Consider the following 18,414-nt stretch of genomic DNA (forward strand, 5'->3'; position numbering starts at 1 on the left):
CATGTTTTTGACATGCTTTGGAATGAATGTCATTATAGTTTGGATTACAGTTTGGAACTGTAATCTTTGATATACCTCATATTCACATAAAACTGTAGCCAAAATGTCATGTTAATAAGGTTTCAATCTAGGGGCTTCTCTTTCTCCATCTAGAAAACAGCCATGGTGTTTGGTGGCTGTGTATACTCTCCAGTGGGATACCCAATAATTTCCTAAATAGCTTTAAAAGAAAATGATCTTACTCTCAGTCAGGGATTGCACAGAATGTGGAAGTGACTTTATCTCTTTGAGAAAAACAGCTAAAGTGATGCACTTCTCTGCTTGGAATAAAAGATTTTTAAGGAGTTTTTCAATTCTAGAAACAGTGAACAAGAATTTTGAGAGCATCTAAGGAAATTTTGAGGGCATTCACTGTAAGAAAGCAGGAAATGGCTTCCAGTTAAGCAGGCTACCCTACAGAAAATCTTCACCCTGAAGGAAATGCCTTTTGAATCTGCTAATGCAAAAAGCCTTCAGATAAAAGAAAGCTACACAGCTTTTTTGAAGCACTTTACTGTTAATTAAGCTAAATGCAATTTGATTTACATTTTTATCACTCTTTAACAAGAACTTTGTAGTTCGCTCTTTTTGAAAAAAGAATTCTCATTCAAAATTTGAGTCTAGCTTCTGTTCTGCTTTGACTTCTTTGTAAAGAGACTACTTCCCTTAAAATACTGTCATTTTTGTTAGACTCCTCAAACCTGTTTTCTGCATAATTTTTAATGGTTGACTGGAGTGAAAGATCTTTTATGATTCTTTTCAATTCTAAGATTTTATGAAATTCTATTTCATTAAGTCTAATTCGGTTTAGCAAAAATGATCAGAGTTTAGTTTTGTTTTTACAAGTTCTTTTAAAATATGAAGTTAAAATGATGGATTTCATTACTAGACTGGAGATCTGGGGTTTGTAATTGGGCAAATTTCCAAATATCTGTAATTGAGAAAAATCACCTAAAACCAAGGTACACCTGGAAAACATTCTAAAGGCAAGACAATACATCCCATGAATAAGAGTAACTTATATTCTTTAACTGTGCCATTTAATTGGCAGATAAATGACAGTGAACTTTGTGAAAGGAATTTGAAACGTGAGGAAAAGAAAAAAGGAAATCTGAATAATTCAGTAAGAATAGTTTTATTTTACTTAATCCTATATTAATAGGATTAATATGTGTATATGTAAGGCCTAACCTATTAAATTATTTGAAGTGATTTGCCCTTTAAAAGTTTTACTATAAGTAAGTAATGATGCTTATACCACATTAATTGCCTTTTGATGCATGCTTGAGATCCATATGAAATAGTTCTTTACATATAAGGAAAACGTAGTGATTTTTGTGTTTGACATTAGAAACTAAGGACTTGGGGATAGAAAAGTGATGTTTCTGCTTTAACTGTCTTTGTATGATAATATATTAAAATTTTTAGTAGTAGCTTGTTAACACTGATCCATAAGATTGCTGAAACTTAAAGTAATAGTAAAGTCAAGAAAGCGTACTCTATGATGATCCAGAAATCACTGTATGTCAAAGGGTTGATAAATATTTAGGATCATTTAAAAATCATAAGCCTTGATTTATATCAAGCAAAATGAATTAACCCATTTATCAATGCTTTGAAAAATGTGTGTTTGATATCAGTCTAAAGCCAAAATGTCTTATTACAGGTATATTTTAGAGCAACAGTCCCCAACCTTTTTGACACCAGGAACCAGTTTCATGGAAGGCAGTTTTTTCACTGACGGACAGGGCGTTGTGGGGATGGTTTCAGAATGACTCAAGCACATTACATTTATTGTGCAGTCAAACAGACTTCTCTGCTAATGATCTGTATTTGTAGCTACTCCCCAGCACTAGCATCGCTGCCTCAGCTCCACTTCAGATCATCAGGCATTAGGTTCTCATAAGGAGCGTGCAGCCTAGGTCTCTTGCATGCATGCACAATTTATAGTAGGGTAGGGTTCCCATTCCTATGAGAATCTAATGTGGCCTCTGATCTGATGGGAGGCAGAGCTTATACAGTGATGGGAGGAATGGCTATAAATGTAGATGAAGCTTTGCTGTCTTGCCTGCCTTTCACCTCCTGCTGTGCGGCCTGGTTCCTATTAGGCCATGTATGGTACAGGTCCTCGGCACTGGGGTTGGGGACCGTGGTTTTAGAGGATTCTTTTTTTTTTGCTTTAAAGTTAGAAATTATTGACATTTATTTGACTAATTCTCAAATCTGCCGATGTAGCACTTTCAGATTTCTCTATTATGAAAAATTGCATGGAATTCCTAGGAAATACCTCAAGATGGGTGGAGAAAATGCACTGTTGATTGCGAAAGGTGATGCATGCTAGAGGAATGTGCTAAGAACCTTCATTGGAGTAGGGGGGAATGTTCTTCAGAAGCAAGCAAAGTGAGTAATATAGAGCTGCCTTAATGTTTGCCTATTGTATTACTCGTAACTGCTTCGTGTAATCCCTGTGAGAGCACAGAAGACCAAATGGGAAAGAGAGATTGTCACCAAGAAAAATGACAAAGCTAGAGAATAGATGTGAAATGTAAAAATGACAGTTAAAACATTGATATAAGATTTTTAACTTTAAAAAAACAGAGAAAGTAAGGATGTGTGAAAAGTTGCAGAGCCAGCAGGTTTTAGATGTGATAATTACTCCTTTATGTGTTGCAGTTCATAAATTTTGAAATTCTGCTTTTCACCTTTGAAACTGAGACAACTTAGAATAAGGGTTCAGACCAAGGGCTCTTGGAGTCAGGTGGACCTGGTTTGAATCCCAGCTGTCACTTAATTACCTGTGAGATCTTGGACAACTTACTATATCTATCTGTGCCTCAGTTTATTCACTTGGAAAATGGGATAATAACAATGATAGGATAACACCAAACTCATAGGGCTGTTGTGAGGATTAAATTACACAATCCATATATGAGATTGATACATAGTTGCAATTTATTAACAACAATATACAGTGCTTGGTATGGTATTTTGTATATATAATAGGTAAGTAAATGTGATCTGATAGTAATACTTTAAGATCACAACTTAATCAGTTTATAATAACCAATAGCCACTGTTGCTTCGTGTTACCACACTGTCTTTAGGGCTACTTTTATTTTCTGCAAGCTTTCTGTCATCAAATATGGGTGACTCTGATCCAAATACTGGGTTATCTTCTGACTTTTAGATTCACTTAGAGTTTCTATTTGGTATAGGTGGTAGAGTGTTAAATACGAATACAGTTTTCTTCTTTTACATAAGTGAACTTTTCTAATTCTTCTGAAAGTTCTTGATTATTGTAAAATGGAAATTGTCAATCTGAAATCATGGTATATGGAAAAAGATTATACTAAAGTGAAATCAAATAGGAATGAAACTATAACAAATAAAGCCCAAAGTCAGAGCAGTGAAGAGACAGAGACAGTGCATTTTATTAGTTATGCTCAATCTTCCCAAATATCTTTTTAAATGTTTTTTAAACAAAGTTTTCAAAAGTTTCATTTCGAAAGAAAATTACTGTCACTTTTCAGCCTTTTGGCTAAGATCAAGTATAAACAAAATGGCTATTGAGAAAAGACTACTATGGGAAAAGGGGAAATAGTAAAACCAAAAGCATAATAATCCAGAATCATTGTAATCACCCCTTAAGAAGCTTGGTTTGTTTTATATAATTGGTGGCTTGATTTATTTGATGATTAAGTTCCTGAAAAATGGTTGGTCATATAGAAACAGCTACCATTTGTCTTATTTAAAAGTGTAGATCAATCCATTTCATTTTAATAAAAGATGCACATAAGCAACATGTAGAGAATGTGAAGATTAAAATAATTTCTTTGTGAAATAGAAAAAGTAATTCAAGATAACATCTAGTCAGACTACAAATGACATTGGTTTGCAATTGTTGTATCTACTCCAATGTAGGAATTCTTCTGAAGTCTTTGTTAAACCCAGTGATGGCTGACCTGTGGCGCTTTTAAATCATGGCTCTTGACTTTGCTGTAAAAGCATACCACTCACGTCAGGGCAGTTAGTGGTTTCTGTATTGCTCCGATGGTGAGAGTCTGTCACTCCTCTACGAGGATCACTCTTGATGTTACCTGATTCTAGTCATAATTTTTTAAAAATTCATTTCTTCATTCCTTTAAAGAAACCCAAATTAATTATGTTGAGAGGTGAGAATATAGAGTTAACTTTGCTTTTCAGTAGTTTCAGTATTTTTATAGTGCTACATTTTTATTAGAAAGATAATTTCAATTTGAGAATCATGAAATCCAAAATAATATTCTAAATCTCAAATGTTTTGGAGAATGCTGTATTCATGTACTTAGTTGTATGCTTGATTAATTCAGATAAGGTAATTCTTTCTTGTATTTTTTGCTTTATTTTAGAGGTTATCTTCTAAATGAAGGGGAATTATATACAAACTCAAGGTTGTTGAATTCTCTTGACCTGATCTTAGAGCAAAAATATTTTTTTATAATGCATTTTGTTTTTTTTACTGAAATATGGTTTTTTTTGTTGTTTTTTTTATTTCAGCATATTATGGGGGTACAGATTTTAAGGTTTCAATAAATGCCCTCCCCCCCCCACAAGTCTGAGTTTCCAGCATGACCATCCCTCAGTGGTGCACATCTCACTCATTATGTATGCATATACCCGCCCCCCTCCCCCCTGCCCAATACCCTATTACTGTAGTACCTATGTGTCCACTTAGGTGCTACTCAGTTAATACCAGTTTGCTGGTGAATATGTGTGTGCTTGTTTTTCCATTCTTGGGATACTTCACTTAGTAGTATGGGTTCCAGCTCTAACCAGGAAAATATAAGATGTGCTATATCACCATTGTTTCTTAGAGCTGAATAGTACTCCATGGTATACATATACCACATTTTATTAATCCATTCTTGGATTGATGGGCACTTGGGCTGTTTCCACAGCCTTGCAATTATGAATTGTGCTGCTATAAACATTTGAGTGCAGGTGTCTTTTTTTGTAGAGTGTCATTGGATCTTTTGGGTAGATGTCCAGCAATGGGATTGCTGGATCAAATGGTAGATTCACTTGTATCGCTTTAAGGTATCTCCATATTGCTTTCCACAGAGGTTGAACTAGTTTGCAGTCCCACCAGCAGTGTAGGAGTGTTCCTCTCTCTCCGCATCCACGCCAGCATTTGTTATTTGGAGACTTTTTGATACAGGCTGTTCTCACTGGAGTTAAGTGATATCTCATTGTAGTTTTGATTTGCATTTCCCTGATGATTAGAGATGATGAGCATTTTTTCATATGTTTGTTGGCCATTCTTCTGTCTTCTTTAGAAAAGTTTCTGTTCAAGTCCTTTGCCCACTTTTTAATAGGGTTATTTGATTTTTTCTTGCTGATTTTCGTGAGTTCTAAGTATATTCTAGTTATCAGCCCTTTATCGGATATGTAGGATGCAAAAATTTTCTCCCATTCTGTAGGTTGTCTGTTTACTTTCATGACTGTTTCTTTGGCTGTGCAGAAGCTTTCTAGTTTATCATGTCCCATTTATTTATTTTTGTTGCTGCTTTGATTGCCTTTGGGGACTTCTTCATAAACTAGAGCAAAAATATTTTTAAAAAAATCTATTAGAAGTCTCTGGAGTAATCGTTGAGGGAAGTAAAGTTCATTTGCATTCTGAAAGTTACTAAGATTTTAGTGTAAATACTGAACCTAACAAAGAAGAAAAGGACATAAACTTGTTATTTTAACCAAGAAACTAATTAGAAGAGTAAGAAGATATTGTTAAAGAATATAAAGAAAAATGTTTAGATGTATGAGAATTATTACCGACAGCTTTCTTAGTAAAGTGATTTACTAGATAGTGGGGCATAAAAATGATAGTGTCTATGTTCAGCTTTTCTTCAGTGCTTATTTGTAGATTTTTGGAAACTTTGCTCAGCAGTGGAGAAGAGAAAATTAGAAAGATTACATTATTTATAGTTAAGAACCAAATCAAATGCCTGTTTTATTTCTTCTCTTGATAAGTGTTGGAATATTATTTTTGTCTTTCCGAACAGTGATTTCTAAACCCTCCTAGTTAGTTACTCTATTCCTACAATAATTTTATGACTCATTGGAGGAATATTTGTGTGAAACATTAAGATGCTAATTCTTTTAAAATGATATCCATAGACTACCATATATAGGCAGCATAAGTGAAATGAAATAAGTCCTGCAACAATAGTCATAGTTTTCCAAAATAAGATTTTCTTTTGATGTTAATAAGGTAAGGAGGTAGTAAAACTTGCTTTAGGTTAAAATTTTAATGAAAGGTGGTTGCTTAATTTGAGCACCCTGAAGTCTAAATGAGCTATTTGTTTTTGCTTCAGTGAAACTTTACAGAAAATTGATCATTTACAGGCCGGGCGCGGTGGCTCACGCTCACGCTTGTAATCCTAGCACTCTGGGAGGCCGAGGCAGGCGGATTGCTCAAGGTCAGGAGTTCAAAACCAGCCTGAGCGAGACCCCATCTCTACTATAAAAATAGAAAGAAATTAATTGGCCAACATATATATATATATATAAAAATATAAATTAGCCGGGCATGGTGGCTCGTGCCTGTAGTCCCAGCTACTCGGGAGGCTGAGGCAGGAGGATCACTTGAGCCCAGGAGTTTGAGGTTGCTGTGAGCTAGGCTCAAAAAAATAAAATAAAATAAAATAAAATAAAAATTGATCATTTATAAACTTACTTAGACTCTAAGCCATTTCTGAGTTAAAATCTAAACAACTGAAGTTGCACTGAAGAAAGTCTGAAGAGTTGTGTAATTAGAAAGTTGTCTGAGCTTATACGTGGCCTTTTATTCCAGGAAGTTCATACTGCTGTAACATGACGAATAGGAAAATGATTTTTTTAAGTGTCTCGTAGTTTTACCTTAAGACAGTTGTATTTTTCATTTCCTAAATCTTTCATTCAACAAATATCAAATGCACTACTTTGTGCTAGGCACTGTGATGGCCGCTGGGATTGCAGAGTTAAGACGGATTCAATATAATCATAACAGATCTTATGGCAGGTGTTATTCACTGAGTGCTGAGACTGTAGAGAAGGAGGAACACATGGGTCAGTAGTGGGGAGGGAGAATGGTAAAGACTTATTTAAGGAGGCAGGGGTTCATTGTTTTCCTCAAACAATATGGAATACTTACTGTGTGCCAGGCACTATTCTAACTCCAAAAATAAAGAATATAAACAAATAAACAATGTGTCAAATAGTTAAAAGTGGAAGGAAGAAAAGCCAGTTATGGGTCACAGTGATTGGCTGGGGATGGAGAGAGATGATATATTTGATAGCCTTTCCAGTGGAGGCCGCTGTAATTGGTGTCTTTTGTGCGGAAATGTGAATGACCTAAGGCTGAGGGCCTTGTGTATACATGGGGTAAAGGGGAGGAATGTTCCATACGTAGCACATAGTCAGTTCAAAGGCCCTAAGTCATGTTTGGGGAAAAGCAAGGAGGTCACTGCAGCTAAGGTAGAGTCAGTGAAAGGCACCATGGAGACCACTGATTACATAGGTTCTTGTAGGTTTTGAACAGAGGGGTGACACGATCTGAGTAAGTTTTTTAAAAGTAGGGAGGTTTTAGTACCACATGCAGCAGCTCATGCCTGTACTCCCAGCTACTTGGGAGGCTGAGATGGGAGAATTGCTTGAGTCCAGGAGTCCAAGACTGCATGAGCAATAATTGCACCACTAACTCTAGGCTGGGCAACAGAATGAGACTTCATCTCTAAAATAAATAAAAATAGGGAGCTTAGTTAGGGGGCAGTTGTGTAATATACCAGGGGAGAGGATGACCAACGTGGAGATGGTGATGTGGTTGGGTTCAGGACCTGAGTTTTAGTGGAGGAGTTGGAGTTAAATGAAGGGAAGGTAAAAGTAGCTTAGCAGTGTTTAGGCAGTTGCTGAGGCTTAAAACCCCTAGCATCATATAACTAGTGGTAGAATGGTAGGGATATGAGGCTGAAGACATCCTCTGAATGCCTTTGTGTGATAAGCTAGCTGAGAAGTTTGAGCCTTATCCTGAAAACTTTAGGACACCATTAAAAATAAGACTTTTCTATAGGGGTCTTCCCCTATGTTTTTCCCTATTTTTGTTACCTGGTCATTGATCTTTGAGACCCAATCTTTCATTTTCTTATATTTAAGCCTATCCCTTTATATATATTATACATGAATTTTAATAAGTTAAATGTATTATTGGAACAAAATCATAGAACTATTCCAGGAAAGAGGAGGAAATTGACTTTTAAGCACCTACTATGAGCCATGACCTGTGTCAAGCACTTTCTTCTTTAAACTTCCCAATAATCCATTGAATATTCACCTCCATTTTATAGATAAGGAAAGTGAGCATCAAGCTGGTTAAGGAATTTGCCCAAGGTTGGAAGACTGATAAATATTGGATCCAAGGAACCCGTCTGTCTGAATCTAAACCCTTTATAGTTTGTCTCTAACTTATGCTGTCTTGTAGAATTGAATATGAGATTAAAATCATATTTAATTTTATTTATAATGTATCAAAGATTTTCTTTTAACCAAGTAACCTGATGAATGGTACTTTTGCTATACTTGTAAAGTTTGAGTTAGTGATAGTTCTATAAAAGGTGTAGTCAAACAAGTGAACATGTTAGTCTCCTATATTCTGGAGTAGTCCATCTCAATTTATAACGCGTAGAGGAATCACCTACGTATTTGTTGAAATGTAATTTTGATTCAGTAGGAATAATGGGACCTGAGATTATGCATTTCGAATAAGTTTCCAGGTGATGCTGATACTGTTGGTTCACAGACTGTACAAATAGAAGACTTTTGAATGGTTTAAGTGTAAAGCTATAGAAATATCATTAGAGATCTTTTTTTATTTCTATTATTTTTCCTATTTTAGGCTGGAATGAAACTTTTACTGAGTGTCTAATACTTATAAATGACTCCATCATTTCATGACATTCATTTAATTTAAAAACTCTGCAAAAAAGTTATCTACTTGTTTAAATCTATGATTTATAAAAGCACAAACTAAGAATTTGAGAGATTTTAACTTGACCAAGACCAATCATTCTTTCCACAGATAAGTTCTCAATCATTTCAGCTCAAACTTTTATGTTTGCTGGCAATACTAAGCCCTGGAGAAACAAAGACTCTATGCTCTTAAAGTAGACACCTTTTTTGAGCCTGCTGAGAAATGAAGGATGCAGGCAAATGGTTAGGGCACAGTGAGGCACCTGTGATAAAGGAGACATGGGCCACAGTGATTGGGGCACAAGATATACTAATGAGTGCAGATTAAGTAGTAGTGCCAAGATTCTAACCTGAGGCTTCAGATATATGATCTGGAAGAGTTTTGTCATAATCAATCACACTGTCCGTTGCGCTTTAGAAAGGGTTTGGACTCATCAGCATGTTCCATTAGTTTGGTGGTAGAATCTTCTAGCTACCTATAATATATGGGAACACCTAAACCAAAGGGCGGGCAAATGGGCTGGCCACCACTCTTGCATTTGTTTGCTTGAAGCCGATTTTCAGTCAGGGGTGGGGAACCTGCAGCCTTCTGATTTCAAGATGGTTCTTTTTAAAGCATCAAAGAAGACAAGAAAAGCTCTTTCTCTGCTGTACCCCTTTTAATAAAATAATTTGTTGTGTAAAATTTGGATTCAGTCAAAAGGCTACACTTAAGGACCTAGAAGGCCACAGGTTCCCCCCGAGAATAAAACAATTACTTTGAAAACACAAAGAAAAATCTTTTTTTAAAACCAAAATCTGTTTTATAAACTACTTTTTCTTCAGTAAATGCATTTGTTATCCCATGTTTGGCTTACTAAGGCCACAAAAAAGTTATAATATAGTCATGCACCACTTAACAACCAGGATGTGTTCTGAGAAATGGGTTGTTAGGTGATCTTGTCATTGTGCAGACATAAACATCATAGAGTGTACATACACAAACCTAGAAATGGTATAGCCTACTACACACCTATGTTACATGGTATAGCCTATTGCTCCTAGGCCACAAACCTGTTCAGTGCCTAACTATACTGAATACTGTCGGCAGTCGTAGCATAATGGTAAGTATTTGTGTACCTAAACATGGGAAAGATAATGCATTGCACTACAATGTTAATGATAGCTACAATTTCACTAGGCAATAGGCATTTTCCAGCTCCAGTATAAGTTTATGGAACCACCATTGTATATGCAGTACATTGTTGACTAGTACAATATTATGCAGCACATGACTGTTATTTAAAAGTTCCTCAAATTTATATATGATGACTTTTTTTCATTGTGTCTACCTAAAAATTTTAGCAGGGCTTACATGGTTAAGCGTATGAATTTCAGATATTTATATTTTATGGCAGACTCCTGTAAACAGAATCCTTAGAATATATTTAGTTCTGTATATTTGGAAAGTCACAAGTCTGTACAGGTTGCAGACCAAAATAATACAAACTAACCTGGAGTAGTTTTAATAAATGTTGCCGTCTTTGTCCTGAGCAACCTTGCAAAACTGTGTAAATCTTAAGAAAAAAAATAAAAAGGAGAATTTTTTTTCTATATTCTATGGCAGAATGGTAAGTTCTTCCCTTAATACCCACATGGCCTATGTTAAACTCAGTGTAAAAGAGTGAACACAAGATAATATGTCACAAGTACTCAAGAAATCAAAACAAGTGCAGTTACAACTTGTAGGTGGGGAAGAGTGGGACAATTGAGGAAAGCTTCACAAAAGGAGCAGAGTAGAATTTCAGTGGATTGAAAGCAATGGAGGTTAGGAGGAGGCAGGCTCTGAGGGGTGGGCACATTGAGAATGTAAGTGGAGGTGGAAAGTGCATGATGCTGCTAGGTACTAGAAAGACAAGAGTGAACAAGCCATGCAGCTAGGAGGACTGAATTACTAAATTATAATTACTAAATTAATAAAGTGATGGAATTATCTTACTAAAGAGAAAGCACCTAATGGAGTATGAGAGGAAACGATATGTAGGCAAGGGATCAGGAGGAAGTGGTATTCAAAGTGGAAGGGATGAGTACGAGTTAGCTAAGAGAAGAGGGTGGAGAAAAGAGTTCCTGCAGGGAGCAACTGCACTTTTGAAGGTTCTGGAGCAGGAAGAGGAAGAGAAGTTTTGGGGAACTGAAAGAAGATTGAATGATTAGTGTGAAATGATCATGGAGGAACAGGTAGAGCCTGACATGTTAGATGCTTTCTGTAACTATGTAGTGCTATGTAATGCTGGGCCGTAGAGGATAACCCACCAAAAATTTGAGAATTTTTCCTGTGAGAATTATGAAGCCCTGAATCTGAGCGCTACTTACTTCCTCAAAGGAGGTGAGGTCCATACAAAGTTTAATATTGGAGTTGAATAATATCAGTTTGGAGGCTACTTGCTGAAATTTAGTCATGGAAATGTGAAAGTTTACATTAAAGTTTTATTTGAGGGATAAATACAAATGATGTTTTAAAGTAAAATCCACTCAAAATATGGGAACACATTTTGTGAAGTATCAATGTTCAGTTTGTAGAGAAGGACTACAAACCTACGACCCTGTGAGAGGCATAAAAGAGGTGAGAGTCATCTACATGTATATGACCAAAGCCATGGAATGTCATGAAAGTCCCAGGAAAATATTTTAAAAAACAAAACAACTTGTTACTACTGTTTGTGTAGTACTGAAGAGCATGAGTTCTGGAGAGCTAAACTGTCAGGGTTTGAATCTCAGCTCTGCCACTTATTAACTTGGTCTGAGTGATCTGGGCCAAGTTAGCTTTTCTTTGCCTTAGTTTCCTCATCTATAAAGTGGGGATAATAATAGAACCTACGTCATGAGGTTATTAAATGAGTTAATATTTGTTTGCAGAGAACTTAGAACAGTGCCTTGCATATAGTAAGAACAGTTTGTGACTCATCATAAATACATGAGACCAGAATTTCAATACCAAAATTGGTCAGAATTTTAGAATTAGGTTCCTTTAAAAGATCACTGAATCTACTTTTCCAGCTACTCCTGTTGTACTAAGGAAACTACTACTTCATAGTCCTGTACTTTGAACCATTCAGGGTGTGTTTAGTAAACTTTCAGTGTCCTGGGTGACTTCTTTATTCCTGAATTGTGGGACAGGTGAGAGGAAGAGGTTGATCTCAGTTAATCAAGATTTTCTTGTTTGAGTAGACATTGCAAATGGTTTGTGGTTAGTCATTACTAATGCAAGAGGGTCCTTAGGCAAGAGCAGGAAGTTGATGTTGAGTCATCTTCAGTATTATGACTTAGGGTATTTTATTTGTTTTTAAAATATTGCAGGAAGTTAGTATTTGCTATAGTAGATAAGTTATCGATCAAGCAGAAGTAGTAAATCCTACATGAAAACTTGTTTTCCCCAAGGTTAAGTAATTCTAATTTATGAATTATTTTAATTATATCCTACTGCTTTCTTTTACTTATCCTTATTCAGATTTCTCCCCCTTGTTACAGCTCATTAAAATGTTGGCCTTTTCTCTCTCTCTCTCTCTCTCTCTCTCTCTCTCTCTCTCTCTCTCTCTCTCTCTCTCTCTCTCTCTCTCTCTCTCTCTCTCTCTCTCTCTCTCCTTGATATAGGGCCTATTTTTTTATCTTCTCTTCCCCAACAGGCTTTGGTGTGGTAGTCAGGCATGATAACCCAGCTTTGAAAAACTCCCACATCTTTTCCATGTCTAAAGGCCTAGCTTTATAGTATGTAAAAGTGAATTGGGATGCAAATGTTTATTATCCATTCTAACCATAAATTCCAGGGAATTGTAATTACCATTTAGTAATGGTAATCCCCATTCCATGTTACCCATCCATCCCTTTACTAGTTGAAATGAAAAGTTTTCTGGTAGATTCTTGATTATAAAAACTTAGGTGAACCACTGTACCTCATTCCTTGCTTATTCTGCCCTGTCCACGCACACACACTAGCCTTCTAGTCTAGCCTGGAAGAAAGCACATACAATGAAAATAATACTGTGTGATCGGCCGGGCGCGGTGGCTCATGCCTGTAATCCTAGAACTCTGGGAGGCTGAGGTGGGAGGATTGCTTGAGCTCAAGAGTGAGACCAGCCTAAGCAAGAGCGAGACCCCGTGTCTGCTAAAAATAGAAATAAATTAGTAAAACAACTAAAAATAAGAAAAAAAAATTAGCCGGGCATGGTGGTGCATGGCTGTAGTCCTAGCTACTCAAGAGGCTGAGGCAGGAGTATCACTTGAGCCCAGGAACTTGAGGTTGCTGTGAGCGAGGCTGACACCACGGCACTCTAGCCCCGGGTGACACAGCAAGACTGTCTCAAAAAAAGAAAGAAAGAAAGGAAGGAAGAAAATATGATAAATGCTATGATATAGGTATAAAGAAAATACTCTGGCAGCACAGAGAAAGTGCTACTCTTTATTTGCATTGAGAAAGTGAAGAGTTCTCAACTTATCTCCCAACACCTATTCCTCATTTCCATCTGATCATTGGGAGGCAATTGTGAAATGAATTTTGGTCTGTTACTTTATAATAGCAGCTTGGGGACATTCACGTTTTTTGTTTGTTTTTTTAAAGAAAAAATGCCACCTGTCTTGTGACTGTTTTATCCTGATAAATGGGAACCATTTGCCTCATCCTAGCAGATGTGGCAGTGAACTATACCAGCTGGTTCAACAAGATGTTGATAGATTGATCTCTGAAGTGCCTAACAGTGAATAGATGTAGTTGTGAATAAGTTAGATAAATTCAAGAGGCATTTCTTTACCAGCTAAAGAATTCTACGTGGTTATTTTAAATCAGTGGTTTTCAAAGTGTGTTCCTTAGACCAGCAGCATCAGCATCATCTGGGAATTTTCAGGCCCAAGCCCTGACCTACTGAATCAGAAAGGGTAGAGTTGGGGTCTCAGCACCATGTACTTTTACCAAGCCCTCCATGTGATTCTGGTGCATGCTAAAGAGCACTGTTTTTGATCATCTTAAGCAAATAAAATATTGCCACTAAGATATACTTCATTTTATAAACTCCATATTGGAAAGGTTACAATATTTATGACACACTAAAATCAGAATATAAATTAAATTTAAAGGCATTTTAAGATTATTTTGATTTATCCATGTGATCTCTTCTTAAAAATTTATTTTTGTGGTAACTTCAGATTCCCCCTTTGGACTACTGACCTTACTCCATTCTAACTCAAGTCCAAACAGTTGTTTAAATCAGACTTTCTGTAGCCTGTGTAACTTGATGATTCAGAAAACATTATCAGTCATATTTTCTTTCCTTTTTATGGATGTTCAACAGTTAGCTTAGTTTAACAGGATGACGTGGAATCCTGCATTAAGAATCAAGTCACTGAATTTCTTGTAAGGAACATTTGACTAAAAATTTTTTGTGAAAAAAACCTGGATCTGTGTTGTTCTATTAAATCTGGAAGGTTTGTTTCTTTTTGCTTTTCTCCATCTTAATTTTACTACTAAAGATTCAATGTGAAGCAAAGCTATTTATTTATTTTTAGATTTTTTAAATTGACAAATAGTAATTTTACATATTCATGGAGTATATAATCATGTTTTGATACACATAATGTGTGGTGATCAGATCAGGGTAATTAGCATATCCATCATCTCAAACATTTATCATTTCTTTGTGCTGGGAACAGTTAACATCCTCCTAGCTATTTGAAACTATATATTATTGTTAACTGTAGTCATCCTAAAATGGTATAGAACACTGGAGTTTTATTCCTCCTATCTGGCTGTAATTTTGTATCCTTTAACAAATCTCTCCCTGTCCTTCCCTTCCCAACCTCTAGTATCCTCTGTTCTATTTCTTCCTTCTATTAGATCAATTTTTTTAGCCTCCACATACAAGCTACAACATGCAGTGTTTAACTTAATGTTCTTGGCTTGTTTCACTCAACATCATGTCCTCCAGATCCATTGCCACAAATGACAGGATTTCATTTTTTTAATGACTGAATAGTATTCCATGGTGTATATATACTACATTTTCTGTTTTGGTGTTTTTATACTACATTTTCTTTATCCATTCATTTGTTGTTGTATACCTGGTTTGATTTCCACATCTTGACTATTGTGAATAGTGCTGCAGTAAAGATGGGAGTGCAGATGTCTCCCCAATAAAATGATTCCCTTTTCTTTGGATAAATTCTGTTAGTGGCATTGCTGGATCATACGGTAGTTGTGTTGTAGTTTTTTGAGGGACCTCTCCTTACGTTTCTCCATGTGGCTGTACTATTAATAGTTTATATTCCCACCAATAGTGTATAAGACTTCCATTTTCTCCACATCCTCCCCAGCATTTGTTTTGTCTTTTTGATAATAGCCATCCTAACTGGGGTGAGATGATACCCCATTGTGATTTTGATTTGCATTTTCTGATAATGATGTTGAGCATTTTTTCGTTTATTTGTTGGCCATTTGTATGTTTTTTGAGAAATGTCTTTTCAGATCACTTGTCCATTTATTTTTTTTTTGCTGTTGAGATGTTTCAGTTCCTTGTATATTTTATATATTAATCTAGTAGTTTATTGGATGAGTAGTTTGCAAATATTTTCTCTCATTCTTTAGGTTATCTTTTTACTTTGTTGATTGTTTACTTTGCTGTAGTAAAGCTATTTAAAGATTATCTTTCCTAATCTAGTCCTTGCCTTTCATCAACTTTCTTTCAATATACAGAAAGCATTCATCCTATTTTGGGTGATCTCTCCACATAACATTATATTTTTACCCAGAGAGTGTTAAATGAAAGACATAAATAAATATAAAGTTTTCTTTTCTGTTTGGCATATATATTTTGATATAAATTTGAGTGCTCACAAAGTTATTTGTATAATTACTCTTATTTTATATACACATTTAATTCTCTAATTGGAAATATGATGAGAAAATAAGCAACAGTCACTACACTATTGATTTGTACTGAGCTCATTTCTCCTTTATATATTCCTATCCAAAATTTGTATGTTTACAGGTTTGTTTCTGATTGCTTACATTATAGAACTGTATTGATAAAATGTTACCTGAATCTAATTTTTGAAATCTTTTTTAGTGAAATTAATACTTAATGATTGAGACTTGGGTATAAAAGATAAAGTCACTATTCCACTTTGAGAATTTAATCTGTGGGTACACTGGCATAAGTTTTGGAAGGATGTATTTATAACTTTAGGAAGCATTCTATTGTATGGGTTAAAATGAAAGCAGAAGCTCCAAAATCAGACTACCTGGGTTCAAGTCCTGGCTTGAAACTTAACTGTTTACCTTGTTACTAAACCTCTTTGAGTGTCACTGTTCATCTGTGACACTGTATAATATGTATAATCCACATCTGTATAATGTGGATGAGAATAGTACCCAGTGAATGGAGCCACTGGGTACTATTTAAATGTAACAGTGTCATCATGATGTGATGGTGGTAATGGAACTAATGGTGGAGGAGCTGCTGCCATAACTGCCCCATGGGTTGTGTGTTGTACTACTATTTATAACAAAAAAATTAGGAACAGCTTTGATAGCCAATGCTGGAGAAAGGGATAAATGAATTTTAGGGTATTGGTACAGTAGGATCTATGAAGCCATTAAAAAAAGAATGTGTTGTGTCAAGAAAAGATGCTCATAGTATATTAAGTGAATAAGGTAGGAATAGTACAGGTAGAGCACATACTAGTGTGTATGCATGTGTTACAGATTGTGCACAGGAAGAAAACCCAGAAACATGTCACAAAAATGGAAATTGTTCCATTTTCCAACTGGGGAGTGAATTTCAGGGAACTTTTGCTTTCCATTATGCATTTCTGTAATGTTTAAAGGGTTTTTTTTTTTTTTTTTTTTTTAATTTAAATTAACTGTAAAAATTAACTCACAAAAGTTTAAGGGTGAAGGACACTAGACTAATAACATGTCATTTTCATTCTGTTTAGAAACATGTTAATTGAAAATAATATATGTCCTACATGATTTTAATCTTATTTATAGAAAGTTAAAAGTATTACTTAAAAGGCTGGACATTCATTCTTCCGTTAAACATTTATTAAGCAACTACTCAGGGATTAGCCTACAGATTTGTAAAGATGAGTGACCCAGTCACTGCCAGAACAGAGATGTAAACAAGTAATTATAGTTCTATGTTAAATGCTAATAGAGAATAGAAGAAGAAACTAATTTTTGTCTGAGCTAATCTGGAAAGACTGAATTGAAGAAAGACTGAATTGAAGAGGTGACATGTGAGCTGTCTCTTACAGGATAAATAAGGTTTTTTTTTTGCGGGGGGTGCAAGATGTCTGACAATGGGAACAGCATGTACAAGAAGATGGTATGACTTTGTGAAAAGTTGGTGGGAAAATTGGGATTCTGAAGACTGACATGAGTCTAACTAGTAAAGGATTTGGACATTTTCCTCTTGATGGGAGAGAGCAATAGAAATGTTTTTTTTTAGTAAGGCAAATCAGTGACATAGAAGTTGATTAGAAAATATCAAACAGTGGCTGTTTGACAGAGGAAACTAGAGTGAGGAGAGATGAGAAGTTAGTCACTGAGGAAGGAAGCTCTCTAGCTCTTAAGAAAAAGAGCTGGTAAGTATTGATAGCTGAGTTTTTAGATGTAGACTGGGTCAGACTAATCAGAATGTAAATGGAATCTACAGTATGGAAGAAGTGCAACAGGTAGGAAAGGTTGGTTTGTATCCAAGCTAGCTCTCGTGTTTCTAACTCAACTGAAGTGGAAAGTGATGCTGTTAACAAAAGATAGGAGCCAGCATGGTGGCCTGCACCTATAATCCCAACTATTAATACTTGAGAGGCTAAGGGGGAAAGATCGGTTGAAGCTAGGATTTCGAGGCTGCAGTGAGCTACAATCATACCACTGTCCTCAAGCCTGGGTGACAGAGGAAGATCCCCATCTTAAAAAAAAAAAATCCATACAATCAAGCAGATTTGAAGGCTATAATGAGGTCTCTTAGGGTAGTTTTGAGTTGAGGCTCTCAAAGGTACTCAGTGACTACTGTTGACTTGCTCACCATCATATATTCATGTGATATTTTAGGAACTTAAATTTTAAACATAGTTACTTGTTTTTCAAAAGCATTTTATAATCAAGCCATCTTTTGTGGCAAACCATTAATTTTCAGTTTTAGAGTTCTATCTTCCTGGAGGAGAAATAGCACTCATGTGACAGTGAAGGCGAGTGAGAAATGCTTTATGTGTGTTGTATGTGTGTTTCTGTGTTAAACAGTTTTGTTTCCTATTCACCTTTTAGTAAACTTAAGGTGCCTACAGCAAATTCTAACTCTAAACTTGGTTAGCATCATGTAGAGCTCCACATCCAGGACGGGGTGGAGAGGCTTCCCCCTATGGACT

General features: G+C 35.7%; 1 protein-coding gene across 13 annotated transcripts in view; it reads left to right on the forward strand.

Annotated features, from left to right (window-relative positions):
• Positions 1-18,414, forward strand: part of YAP1 (Yes1 associated transcriptional regulator) — a 117,512-nt gene that overhangs the window by 59,132 nt on the left and 39,966 nt on the right. The gene's annotated exons all lie outside the window — the stretch shown is intronic.

This window comes from Microcebus murinus, chromosome 4 (genome assembly GCF_040939455.1).
Source record: "Microcebus murinus isolate Inina chromosome 4, M.murinus_Inina_mat1.0, whole genome shotgun sequence".
Classification (NCBI taxonomy): Eukaryota; Metazoa; Chordata; class Mammalia; order Primates; family Cheirogaleidae; genus Microcebus; species Microcebus murinus.